This window comes from Cetorhinus maximus, chromosome 13 (assembly GCF_964194155.1).
Source record: "Cetorhinus maximus chromosome 13, sCetMax3.hap1.1, whole genome shotgun sequence".
NCBI lineage: Eukaryota > Metazoa > Chordata > Chondrichthyes > Lamniformes > Cetorhinidae > Cetorhinus > Cetorhinus maximus.
In genome coordinates, this window is record NC_135891.1 from 41,595,160 (window position 1) to 41,607,102 (window position 11,943).

Here is an 11,943-nt window from a genome sequence, read left to right on the forward strand (position 1 = left end):
GGTTTTATGAAAGGGAAATTTTGTTTGACAAACCTATTAGAGATCATTGAGGATGTAACAAGCAGTGTGAATAGAGGGAAACTTGTAGATATAGTGTATTTGGATTTCCAAAAGACATTCTTAGTACATTGTAAGAGCAGAGCATTTTGCTATTTTGTCCTCTCTGCTGGGGAGACGTAAAGTCTTCAACATGAATGTTTACAGTGAACCCACATAATGAGTCTATTCTTAGTACAGTACACAACACACTTCATAAGATGCCACGTTAAAAAAGGTTATTGCATTTGTTAAGAGGCTAGGATATTGGAGTGGCGGGGGAGTAATATAATGGCATGGATAGAGGATGGCTAACTAACAAATGAGAGAGACGGGGTAAATTTTATGGTTAGCAAACTGTAACCAGCGGAGTATAGGAAGCAGTGCTGAGGCCTCAACTCTTTACAATCTATATTAATGACTTGGGTGGAGGACTTGGACCGACTGTATTGTAGCCAAATTTGCTGCTGATATAAAGATAGGTGGGAAAGCAAGCAAAGAATCTGCAAAGGAATATAGATAGGTTGAGAGAGTAGACAAAAAAATGGCAGATAGAATAGACTGTGGGAAAATGTGAGGTTATCCATTTTGGTAGGATGAATAGAAAAGCAAAATGTTATTTAAATAGAGGGAGACTGCAGAAATCTGTGGTACAGAGGGATATGAGTGTCCTTGTGTACAAAACACACTAAGTTAGCATGCAGATACAGCATGGCAAGGCAAATGGAATGTTGGTCTTTATTGCAAGGGGGATGGAATATAAAAGTAGGTGAGTCTTGCTTCAAATGGACAGGGCATTGGTGAGACCACATCTAGGGCACAGTGTACAGTTTAGGCCTCCTTCCTTAAGGAGGGATATACTTGCAGTGTAGGCAACTCAGCAAAGGTTCACTAGATTGATTACTGGAATGGAGGGTTTGTCTTATGAGGAAAGGTTGAACAGGTTGGGCCTATAACTCATTGGAGTTTATAAGAATGAGAGGTGATCTTATTAAAAAATATAAGATTGTGAGGGGATTTAACAGAGTAGATGCTGAAGGGATGTTTCCCCTCATGGGGGAATCTAGAACTAGAGGACATAGTTTCAGAATAAGTAGTCGCTCAATTAAGGCAGAGTTGAGGAGGAATTTCTTCTCTCAGACGAGTGTTAATCTTTGCCATCCTCTACTTAGAGAAGTGTGGAGGTTGAGTCAGTGAAAATATTCAAGGCTGAGATGGACAGATTCTTGAACTATAGGGGAGTAAAGGGTTATGGATAACAAGAAGGAAATTGGAGTTGAGGCCAAGATCAGGTCATTTATGTCTTATTGAACAGGGCAGCAGGCTCCAGGGACTGTAAGGCCTGCTTCTGCTCCTATTTCCAATTCTTTATGTTCTTTTCAGTGTTTAGGAGCAGAATTTTCCACTCGGGAGTCTAAGTGCGGTGGTGGGCAGCATAAGCAGCACATTTCCCGCTGTGTTGCAGGGCAAGATATGGTGCCTGTTTTCAGCGAGCAGCTCTCTGAATCACATGGCGGGGTGCTGATTCATCCACTCTGCCATCACCTAATGGGGTTGAAGGTCCTGGCGCCATATTTAAACACCACCTGAATACACACATTCATTCTCTGCAGCCCAGTTGCGTTCACCACCGACCCTGAGATGGCCCCAGGACTAAGAAGAATTCAGCCCCAAAGGTTAGCCAAGACTCCCTGGAGGCTTTACTGAGAGGTGTCCACCAACACCTGGATGTCCTTTACCCAAGGGATGGTTCCAGGAGGTCCGCCAACCTCACCTCGCTGGCCTGGAAGATGGTCGCAAAGGAGGTCAGTGCTGCGGGCAACTGCCAACGAATGTCCTGCAGTGCAGGAAGAGGATGAATGATCTTATCCATTCAAGCTCACTCCAATCTCACACTTTCATAATAGCATCATGCAGTTAAAGGGTTACCTCCTCAGGGATCTCACACAATATTAGCGGGGGATACATCAGTACTGATTGTCTCACGGGCACTTTAACATCAGTATTGCATCTATCATACTGAACAACAGCATCTTCAGCCCTTACTGGGGAGGGCACAGCACATACAGCAGGCATGCATGCTTCTCAACCTCTGCTCCATATCTCATCACATTCCATCTGTTTGGCTTCATGCAGGTCAAGCTTGCCCACAAGAAGAAGGAGAGACCCCAGACTAGAGAAGGAGTGGCCTACATCATGGATCTCAATTGTTTTGAGGAGGATGCCGCCGAGTTGGCAGGGGAGGACAGAGATCATTCCTGTGGTGAAGGTGAGATCGGCCCCTCCCAGCTCTCCCAGCAAGTCAGAACGGATGAGCCCCCCATTAGTTGATCACATCCTGACATTCACAGTGAGTGACATGCAGTGTTGTACTCAGCCTGCTCATGAACTCAATCTGTCTTCTCTGTCTTACAGGCACCATCAGGCCCAGACAGGCCACCAGGACTACACTAAGCCCCAGCTCCCAGCCCACCTCAGAGGAGGAAGCTGAGGAGCCATTAGAAAGAGACCCATCATTGTGTTTACCCGCACCTTCCACCAGCACAGAGACATAGTTATAGAGTTGTCTCAGGATCACATTCTGGGGAACACCTCACTGACACGTCCCCACAGCAGTCGGTGGCAGTGACAGCCCAGGTTTTTGGCACTCAAGAGGACTGCTGGAGATTAGGCACCTGCTGAGTCCGAGTCAGATGATGAACCTCTGGAAGCTGCCGTCTCACAAATTCACGAGTTGCAACAATGGGTGACGGACCATCAGGCAGAGTTGCAAGAGGCAATCAACAGACTGGAGCGAAGGATGGAGGAGTCCATTTGCATTCTCTCCGATGTCATGGCTCTGACATGCAAGCGCCTCAAGTCCTCTATGGGAAGGAGGTGGCCACCTTGGAGACCTTGGTGCAGCAGCTCGGACTGGCACTCTATCACTATAGGCATAGGTGTGATCCATCAGTGTCTAGGCAAGCACCTTCTCCTCAAGGAGTCAGACAGGGGCCTTCGGGCACCCACAGGGAGAAGGACCATCAGTTGGACACTCCAGTGCCATCCACCCAGGTGATTCTGAGAGTGTCCAACCTTACCCAATCCCCTCTGCCTGTGACTCCATCACCTCTAGCTCCACAGGCCAAGGAGAGTGCACCTGTTTCACAGCAGGAGACCCAAAGCAGGCCTGGGTCCTCCAGACCTCAGACCTCCACAGGACGCCCATCAAGGTCACCACAGACAACAGGGCGTAGCAGTCAGCAGGCTGCCTCCACCTCTGTTGTGGATGTTGGGAATGCACCAAGGCGAAGCAGTAGGGTTAGAAAAAGTAAGAAATTCTGAGATCACTATGGGGGCATGGCTGTTCACTCACTGTATATATAATGCACCTTTGTAAGTACATTTCGTGTTCATGACAATAGTCTCATGATTTGAATGCGTCATTCATATACATATCTGTTCCCTCTTATTGCGAGGGTGACCCAAGCTCCCAGTCCATGATTGCCTCCCTTTGTGAGCCTCAGATTCATGTGATGTTTAGCGGACTCATGTTAGTTGCTCACCGCTTATGTAACATCATGAAGATGTGTCAATCTCTTTCCTGAAAGTGTCTGACCTTGAGTTTGGAACCTTTAGGCTAGGCTTGTCCAATGCATGGCCTGCGGGCCGGATGTGACCCATGAAACCCCCCATTGTGGCCTGCTCCTCCAATCACAAGCCATTTCTCCCCCACGTTTGCTCACTTGTGAGCCTATCAGCAGCAACTGTGGGAGAGAAGCAGCAATGCTGATGCTCCAGAAAAAGAGGTATTGGCAGCAGCAGGGGGAGAGAGAGAGAGAGTGGGAGACAGAGGCTGGCTGCCAAGCCGTGTAGGGGAGGAAGAGGCTGCAGGGTTGGGTGAGGAGGAAGAGGCTGCCGGACTGGATGGGGGAGAGAGTGGCTGCCAGGCCATAAGAGGCTGGATGCGGTAGTGCTTGTGGGAGTGATGATGGTGAAGAGACTTGCTGCCCAGTGGTGTGGGGGGGAGAGAGAGAGAGAGAGAGAAATAGAGGCCTCAATTTTCCCGTTGGCGATTTGGGGGCGGGGCCCACTCGCCGAGGGGAAAACGACGTGAGATGATGTCATGAGGAACCCCCGACGTCATCCCGGTCCCTTTAAATTTTTAGGAAGGCGGGCAGACAGCGAAATCATCTGTCCGCCTGCCGACCTGTCAATGGCCAATTGAGGCCATTGACAGAGTAATTAAGATAATTAAAGACCCTGCCCGTCCAACCTTAAGGCTGGCGGGCAGGCCAGGAGCCCCAGTGGGCTTCTAATAATACAAGAAACCTCATCCACTGGCAGGATGAGGTTTCATATCCGTTTTTAAAAACTTTAATACATTTTATGTGATATTTATTAACATGTTGCATCTCATGTGACATTGTCACATGAGGGGGACATGTTAATAATTTTAAATTTTTTTTCTATTTTTTCTATTTATAAAATTTTTTGGACTGTCAGTAATCTCCGTGAGACAGCATTTTGTCTCAGGGAGCAGTGTGCTCTTTGACAGCTGGGGATTCCCTCCCCCCGCCTCACAGGAAGCACATAGCGCTTCCTGTCGGGCAGGCCGCTGGGCAGGCCTTAATTGGCCCGCCCACTCAAAATGGCGGCGGGCCCTGTTTCTGTGGCGGGGGTCGGCTGTCCGCCCACTGCTGAGCCGGTGGGGCCCGCACGCCCACCAAGGGCAAATTTCTGCCCAGAGTGTGTGTGAGAGAGAGAGAGAGAGAGTGAAAAAGAGTGTGAGTGAGTGTGGGAGAGATAGTGAGTGTGAGAGAGTGAGTGTGGGAGAGAGAGAGGGAGATAGAGAGCGGGATTGAGTGACTGTGGGAGTGTGTGTGTGTGTCTGGCTCACTTGCAGTCTCAGGATTCCCACTCACCTTCACCCCCACACACCAAAACACAATCACACCAACTCACAGTGGGTGAGGATGAGTGAGCATCAAAAGATTGGGAGTGAGACAAACAAACAGACTCTGTCCCTCTCACACTCTAATGTTGATCTTTATCAATTACTCTTTTTTACTTATCACTTAATTGCTTTGACATTGCTTTATTTTTGCTCAGCAAGTTGTTTCTTTTCTTTATACCTCAACTTTATTTTGAAATTCGTGTTTAACATTGTGCCAAATGTAACGAAATAAAAAAAAATAAAAATAAAACTTACCTTAAGTTTAAATTGGAGTCGTAGTTCAGGAACTACAGTTCCCATTGGGCCTCTGAACTTCTGCGCATGCGCTGGCCAGGACATGCACAGACCATCCATTTACACATCTTTAGGCCAGGAACTAGCCCTGCGCACATGCGCAAAAGGAAAGGAAGCGAGGAAGTGAATTGGCACGAAACTGGAGGTCAGGTGACCCGAACAGGAGTGCCATTTGAGAGAAGGTGGGCAGATAGCAGGATACGGGGAGGGAGACAGGGAGAGGGCCCCAAACAAAGAAGATCCCAAACCATGCAGTGGGACAGAAACAAGTACCAGAGAGAGGTCCAGGTAAGGAACAAGGGCAGAGATCAGAAACAGATCCTGTTAAGTAAAGTTGAGAGAAAGAAGCAGAGCAAAAGGCTCCAAATTGAAGAGAGAGTGCTGTGGGGAGCAGACTTGAAGTGAAGTGAGCTCGAAAGAAGCCCTGAAGATCCGAGAAGGCAGCCAAAGGTTGGTGATTCCATGCTGCAGGCCGTAAGGACAAAGGTGCCCTTTTGGAGCAGTGGTCTTCTGCTTGGCATGGCCGAAGATCTGAAAGTGTGCCTGGAAGGTGAAGTGTGAGTGTACTCAGAGATCCAGAGGAAAGGAATCTCAGAAGGCAAGATTGAAACACTGGATCATTGTTGAAGCCATCTGAGTGGGAGCAACATTTTAAGAGAATTCCAAGGTGAGATTTTCAAATGTGGGGACTGGAAACCCTTGTGAGAAAGATAGAGTGTCAGTGAGACTGGTTGACTCACGGTCTGACAAGTGTTTGGTTGGGTGTTGAGAAATTCACAGAATTTGGTTTGGTCTCATCAGTCATTTACTTTGGAGTGTGGTGTGCCTGACCACAGTTTGCCAGTTGGTTCACATGTACCACATACTTACCCTGAATATTAGAGTATAAGATAGATACAATAAATTGTTTTATCTTTCCGAATTTGTATGTGTCGTAAAGATATAGCTGGGGTGAAAGATTCATGAATATTTGAATAATTTTCTTGTGATTCTATTGAGATCTTTCCAACAACTTTTTCTGATATAATGTAGTTCATTTTTCTTGTTTAATAAAGGTTTTATTCTTTTTTGTTAAAAGTTCATCAGCGGACTCCTGTGAATTTGTTTAGTAACTTACCTCCATGGTTTCTAAGTCAAAAACAAAAGTTAGGATCTATCCAGCCAGGTTTCATACTGGGACCTGACTTGTCCAGTAGTAACATCAGCTGGGATCATAACACAAACCTTATCTTTCCGAAATCAGCTCCTCGAGTGAGAAAAAAAATGGAAATGTGCCCCCTACCCCACCAAGTGAAAAAGTCAGATAAGACTACTTTAGACCTTACAACACACCAGATCACTGCAAATCCCAGAAATCTAGCAGCCTGGCTAGTGTCATCCATTGTGAATGTTATATAATAATGAGTCATAATGTGCAGGGCATCCATCACCTCTTTTATACATTTATGTGCTGAGGACTGAGAGATGCCACATAGGTCCCCTGTGGATCCCTGGAACGAGCCACTTCCAAAAGAAATTGAGTGCGGCAGTGACCTTCAAAGGCACTGGCAGAAAATGGCTTCCCAGTCAACGTGACATTAGATTCTCCTGCAAAATGTGGCAGATATGAACCACCACATCTCTTGGCAATCACAGACATGCATGGCACTGCCTCTTGCACATCTCCAAATGGGAAAGGAGTCTTTAGTAGACTCTTGGTTGTGCCAGTCACATCCATGGGATGGATCTAGCCTCCTCATCTTTTGGTTCTTCCTGGGGACCCCTGGACCATGCACCTCAGGCTGGGGATCCTCTCAAAGCAGTGCTAGATGGTGCCAGGCCCTTTTCCTCCTCAATCTGAGCACTGCCATCAAGGAGGCAGCATTGAACGCAGCCTCCACTACTAAATCTTCCTTCTTCCTGTGGCAGATAGATCCAACAGATGAATTTTGATTGACCAACTATAGTAGGCCTCCCACTCTCAGACAGAAAGCCACTGTCATGCCCTAGTGATGCGTCTGCACTTCTCGCCTTTTCCTGTTGCAGCCTTGTAGCTGAGGCACTCCCTCACAGATTATAAATGCCTAAGAAGCCAACCCAACAACCTGATAACTCAGGTTCATTAATGATAGAGGAGGCTTGAAGACAGTCATGCTACAGTCACTCTCAGTAAAGGCATTCATACGATGTCTGATTTGGATTAGAGATTAAGCTTGCCTTGCACTTTTTGAATGACTGGGTGCCTTTTGGCCCCAAACCCATGTCAATTGGACAATGCACATTGCAAGGCATGATTGGGCATCTTGCAGGTATCGGGCAGCTGTGTTCCCTTAATGGCTGGTTGCTCCTTCTCTCCTCATCTTCCTGACATTTAAATGCCCAATGAGACCACCTCTAACGTCAGCCCATTGACTATTGCTGTCTCTTGTAAAAGCGAATCATTACTTTGTGGTTCCAACTTTCAGTTCTCAATAAAGTGTTCATGAGTTCTATAAGGTAACCCGTCATCTCCATGTCAAGAACATAATAAGCATACAGGTGCTCCCTGAAAGGGCCCTTGAGTCCAGCCATGTGCTCCTCCCACACTGCCTCAGACCCCTCCTGTCAAGATTTCTTTACAGTTTCATTTTTAAACTGTGTCACTGATTCAGGGTCTCAAGATGGAAGTGCTGCACTTCTACTTCCAGACCAGCTTCAACCTCCCCATTCTTATCCCTCCAGGAACCCCAAAATGTGCAGGTTGACTATCCAGCACCACCACCACCACCGCCCCCCACCCCCCACCCCCCACCAGTAACCCTGGATCCCATAGTTACTGTTGTGGACATTCCTGCCCTCCCCCTGAACCCATTACTGTGGATGACCCATGCCCAATGTGGACCTCACTCCTCCCAATCTCGAGGCTGCGTGCACAGCTACTCACAGTGGCAACCACCACCCCCTATACCCCACCACGAGAGCTTTGTGTATCCCCCCACTTTATTACATTTTCCGCATTTACAGGCTGCAGACACCTCCCCTGACCTTGACGATCCCATCTGCAGCCCAGTACCAAGCCATCCACCCCCAGGGCCATCAAATGTGAGACAATGACCACACCCTGCACACCAACTGTGCCTGACCCCCATTGGGCAGACAGGCCTTGCCCCTCCATGGAGTGGGACCATGACACACATGTCATGCATAGCCCTGAGGTATGGCCCACAAAGTCCCAGGGCTGCCTTTAATCTCTTACCCCAACCTTTTCACCGCAGTCCCGGGAATATGACTGTCTGTCACTCAGCCCCCAGGGTACTTCAGGACTGAACAAAACACCATTTCCCTCCCCCGCTCTGTGAATCCCTGTGTAACTCTTTCCTCTTGTGCAAGCCTTAACCACCCCCAGTCATGAGTGTGCATGCAACCCTTCCCTCTTGTGCTACAGTAAGCCCTCACCTTCCCTACTCTAGAGTCTCCCATTCATGCCGTACGTAGCCCACCCACCCACCCCCCTGCTGTTTCTGCATTCTCCCCATCCGTGTCGGGCTCCAGCTCACCCACCCCCAATCATCCCTCTACCTGCCATCTGTCCCCCACCCGTCCCCACCAACCCTCCCCTGTTCTCTTCACCCTCATGTCTCTGTCAACCCTTGGTCCCCATGCTGGTTTCTGTTGGTAGAGTGCAGCCCTGCCAGAGACCTGCACAACACACTGAGTGCAATCCTCCCAGAGAAGCACAGCCATGTGAGCAGCCATGCTAGACACCAGAGGCACCCACCAGGAGCAGCCTCACTAGACACCAGAGGCAACCACCATGAGGAGCCCAACCAGACGCTCTGACCAGTCTCGCTTTGCACAGCAGCTTTAGCATCGCTGACGACCTGGAGCAGCGCTGTTGTAGGTAGGCTTTGAATGTTGCATTCAACTCAAAGTCACGAGCAAAGTGAAGGTGGACAGCTGCACGCCACTTATATCTGGTTGTAATTCAGACTGGTCTAACTTCCCGCTGGCGTGGCACACAATTGGGAAGGAGAATGTGATTCCGGTAATTTGCCTTTTTGATGAGTATTCATGAAACGACATGCATGCAAATTGCATTCCCGACAAGGATCAGCAGGATCACCGACCCACCATCAACTCGCCATGAAAGTGTTGAGGGGAAAATTCCAACTTGTTTTCCCGCCAGCAGAATTCAGACTTTGGGCCTCACTTTCAATTTTCTGCACCCACCTGCCACGAAACCTGCCACTAACAGGGCCGGAAAATTCCTCCCTGGATGTTTTTGTATTACATCTTTGAGTAAAGATTCCATTTTCTTTTCAACCAACGTTAAGCTAACTCACCTAAAGTTCCCTGGACTTGTTCTATCTCTCTTTGGAACCACATTAGTTCTCCCCTATCCTCTGGTACGACTTCCTCTCTTAATAAATAAGTTTCAAGAGCTCCTGAAAACGGGTGTGGGCTTGTGATGCACAATTAACCCGCGCCAATTCAAAGATGAAAGCAGTATACAAATGTTGAGCTGACTGTTCATTAAAATGATAGTGGTGTGCAGCCAGGACATTGCTAAATGGCTGCACATCTCAGCAGGGAGCCAAGCTGTGTGAGATTAGTACCATTTAAAGCTAGTCCAAACTAATTAAAGTCAGTTTGCTCTTCTTAGAGTGGAGATGCATTCGGGCTGCAGATGCACTGGAATTTGTTGAAGAGTGCCTGATCTACAGAGGAGTAATCATCCTGCAGCTGTGCAAGGTTAAGAGAGCATGTTAACTAGAGCGTGAGGTCCCAAGTGGAAGTGGGGCATCAAATCAGCTTTACATGCTAACCAACTCATGATCTGCATTATCAACATGCTACCGGCGCACATTAAAGTCCTCATTAACACCTTCACTAAGGTGCCGTTTGGTATAACATCCTGCGCTGGAAGAGAGCACATGTGACGCGGATGCCATTTTGCCACCAAACAGCCCCCATTGGGCCGAAACTCTGGGCACCACAGAGCCCAATTTTGTGGGTCAGGAACCTTATTGACTCTAACACAAAGGCAAAGTACTGTGGATGCTGGATATCTGAAATAAGAACAGAAAATGCTGGAAATGCTCAGGAGGTCTGGCAGCATCTGCGGAGTGAGAAACAGTGGGCAGGATATTTGTCCTGATATGGGTTGGTGGGGGTTTTGGAAACATAAGTGGGCAGGGGAATAATTTGTGCCACCGGCCGGCTTGCCACATCTTCCGGCCCCGATCTATTTTCCTGGAGTCCAAATCGGGGGTGGAATGGCTAACCTGCTATGGTCGTTAGGTCAATTAAAGCCATTGATTAGATGCCAACTAGAACTTTCCAGTCGACCTGAAAGTCTTCTGTGGTGTGGGAGAACAGCAGTCACCTAGGAGTGGCTTCCCTGTGATAGCCTGGGGCGCGGGGGTGGGGGGTGGGCGGGCACGGTGGAAAGCGCTGCAAGAGGATGTTGAGGTCCCTCTCCTCCCCACAGGCCGCCCCACAGAGGGTTTCCTCTCAGTGGTGGTCCAGCTGCTGTGGCCACATGTTTTTCATTTTAAAAGTTTTAAAAATGCAAAGAGGCTGCCTCAAGGTTGTGGCACCCTCTCTCTTCCTTACCTGCAATATCAGGCTGCAGCTCCTTCCATGATGGGACGTCCTGTTGATCCTCCAGCTTTGAGAGTCCACCCGCAGCCCCAAGTCTGCCCACTCGCCACTAATTGGTCAATCCAAACAAAATCAAGGTCGGGTGACTGCTCCTGGCATAGTGCGGGGTTGAACCACATTTGTACCCAACATTGGGGTCCTAACTCAAAGCGCAAAATTCTGCCCAGAGTTTTTGTTTGTCTTTCCACAGATGCTGCCAGATCTGCTGAGTATTTCTATCCTTTTTAGATTAGATGTCTTTATGTGCTCTTTCTCTTCTACATCTATATCAATATTAGAAAAAACTGAAACAAAGTAATTATTCAATATTTCTGCAATTTCACTGCAATTCAATGCAATTGAATCGCTTAGTTACCCTGTCCCTGCCATGGCTTTCCTTTTGCTATTTATCTGTTGGTAGAATACTTTCCTACTTTTTATAGTCTTTGATAATTTAATTTTGTTCCTTCTGTTTGCTCTCCTTATTGCTTTTCTGACCTTGCTCCTAACCTCCTTGAGTTCTATTTGTCACCCTCCTTTATTGTCTATGTGCCTAGTGTATGCCTTTTTCTTTAATTTCAATTTTATCCTCATTTCTTCGTTCATCACTGTATTTCATAATTTGTTAGTTTGTATTTTAGCAGAATATATTTCGCTTGAATACTATTGATCACTTTTTAAAATATTTCCCAATGCTGTTTTAGCTCTTTGTCATTTTTAAAAATGGTTTATCTTCCCTAGTTCCTTCCTCACCCCCTCATAATGAGCTTTTCCCAATCTAGTACTTTGGTCTGTGTTTTACTTCTGTATCTGTTAAATCTTATTATGTTATGAGTAATATTGCTAGATGTTCCCGTACACTTACTTTCCTTATTTGTTCTGATTCATTTCCCATTATTAGATCCAGCAGTGATTCATCTCTGGTTAGACTTCTTATGTATTGGATATGAAATGAATCCTGAACACAGTGTAAAAACTCTATTCCATATTTCCCTTTGCCTATCTCCTCATGTCAGTTCACTTGGGGCTTGATGAAATCTCCTATTATTATTATTCTATACATTTAACTAACTTTA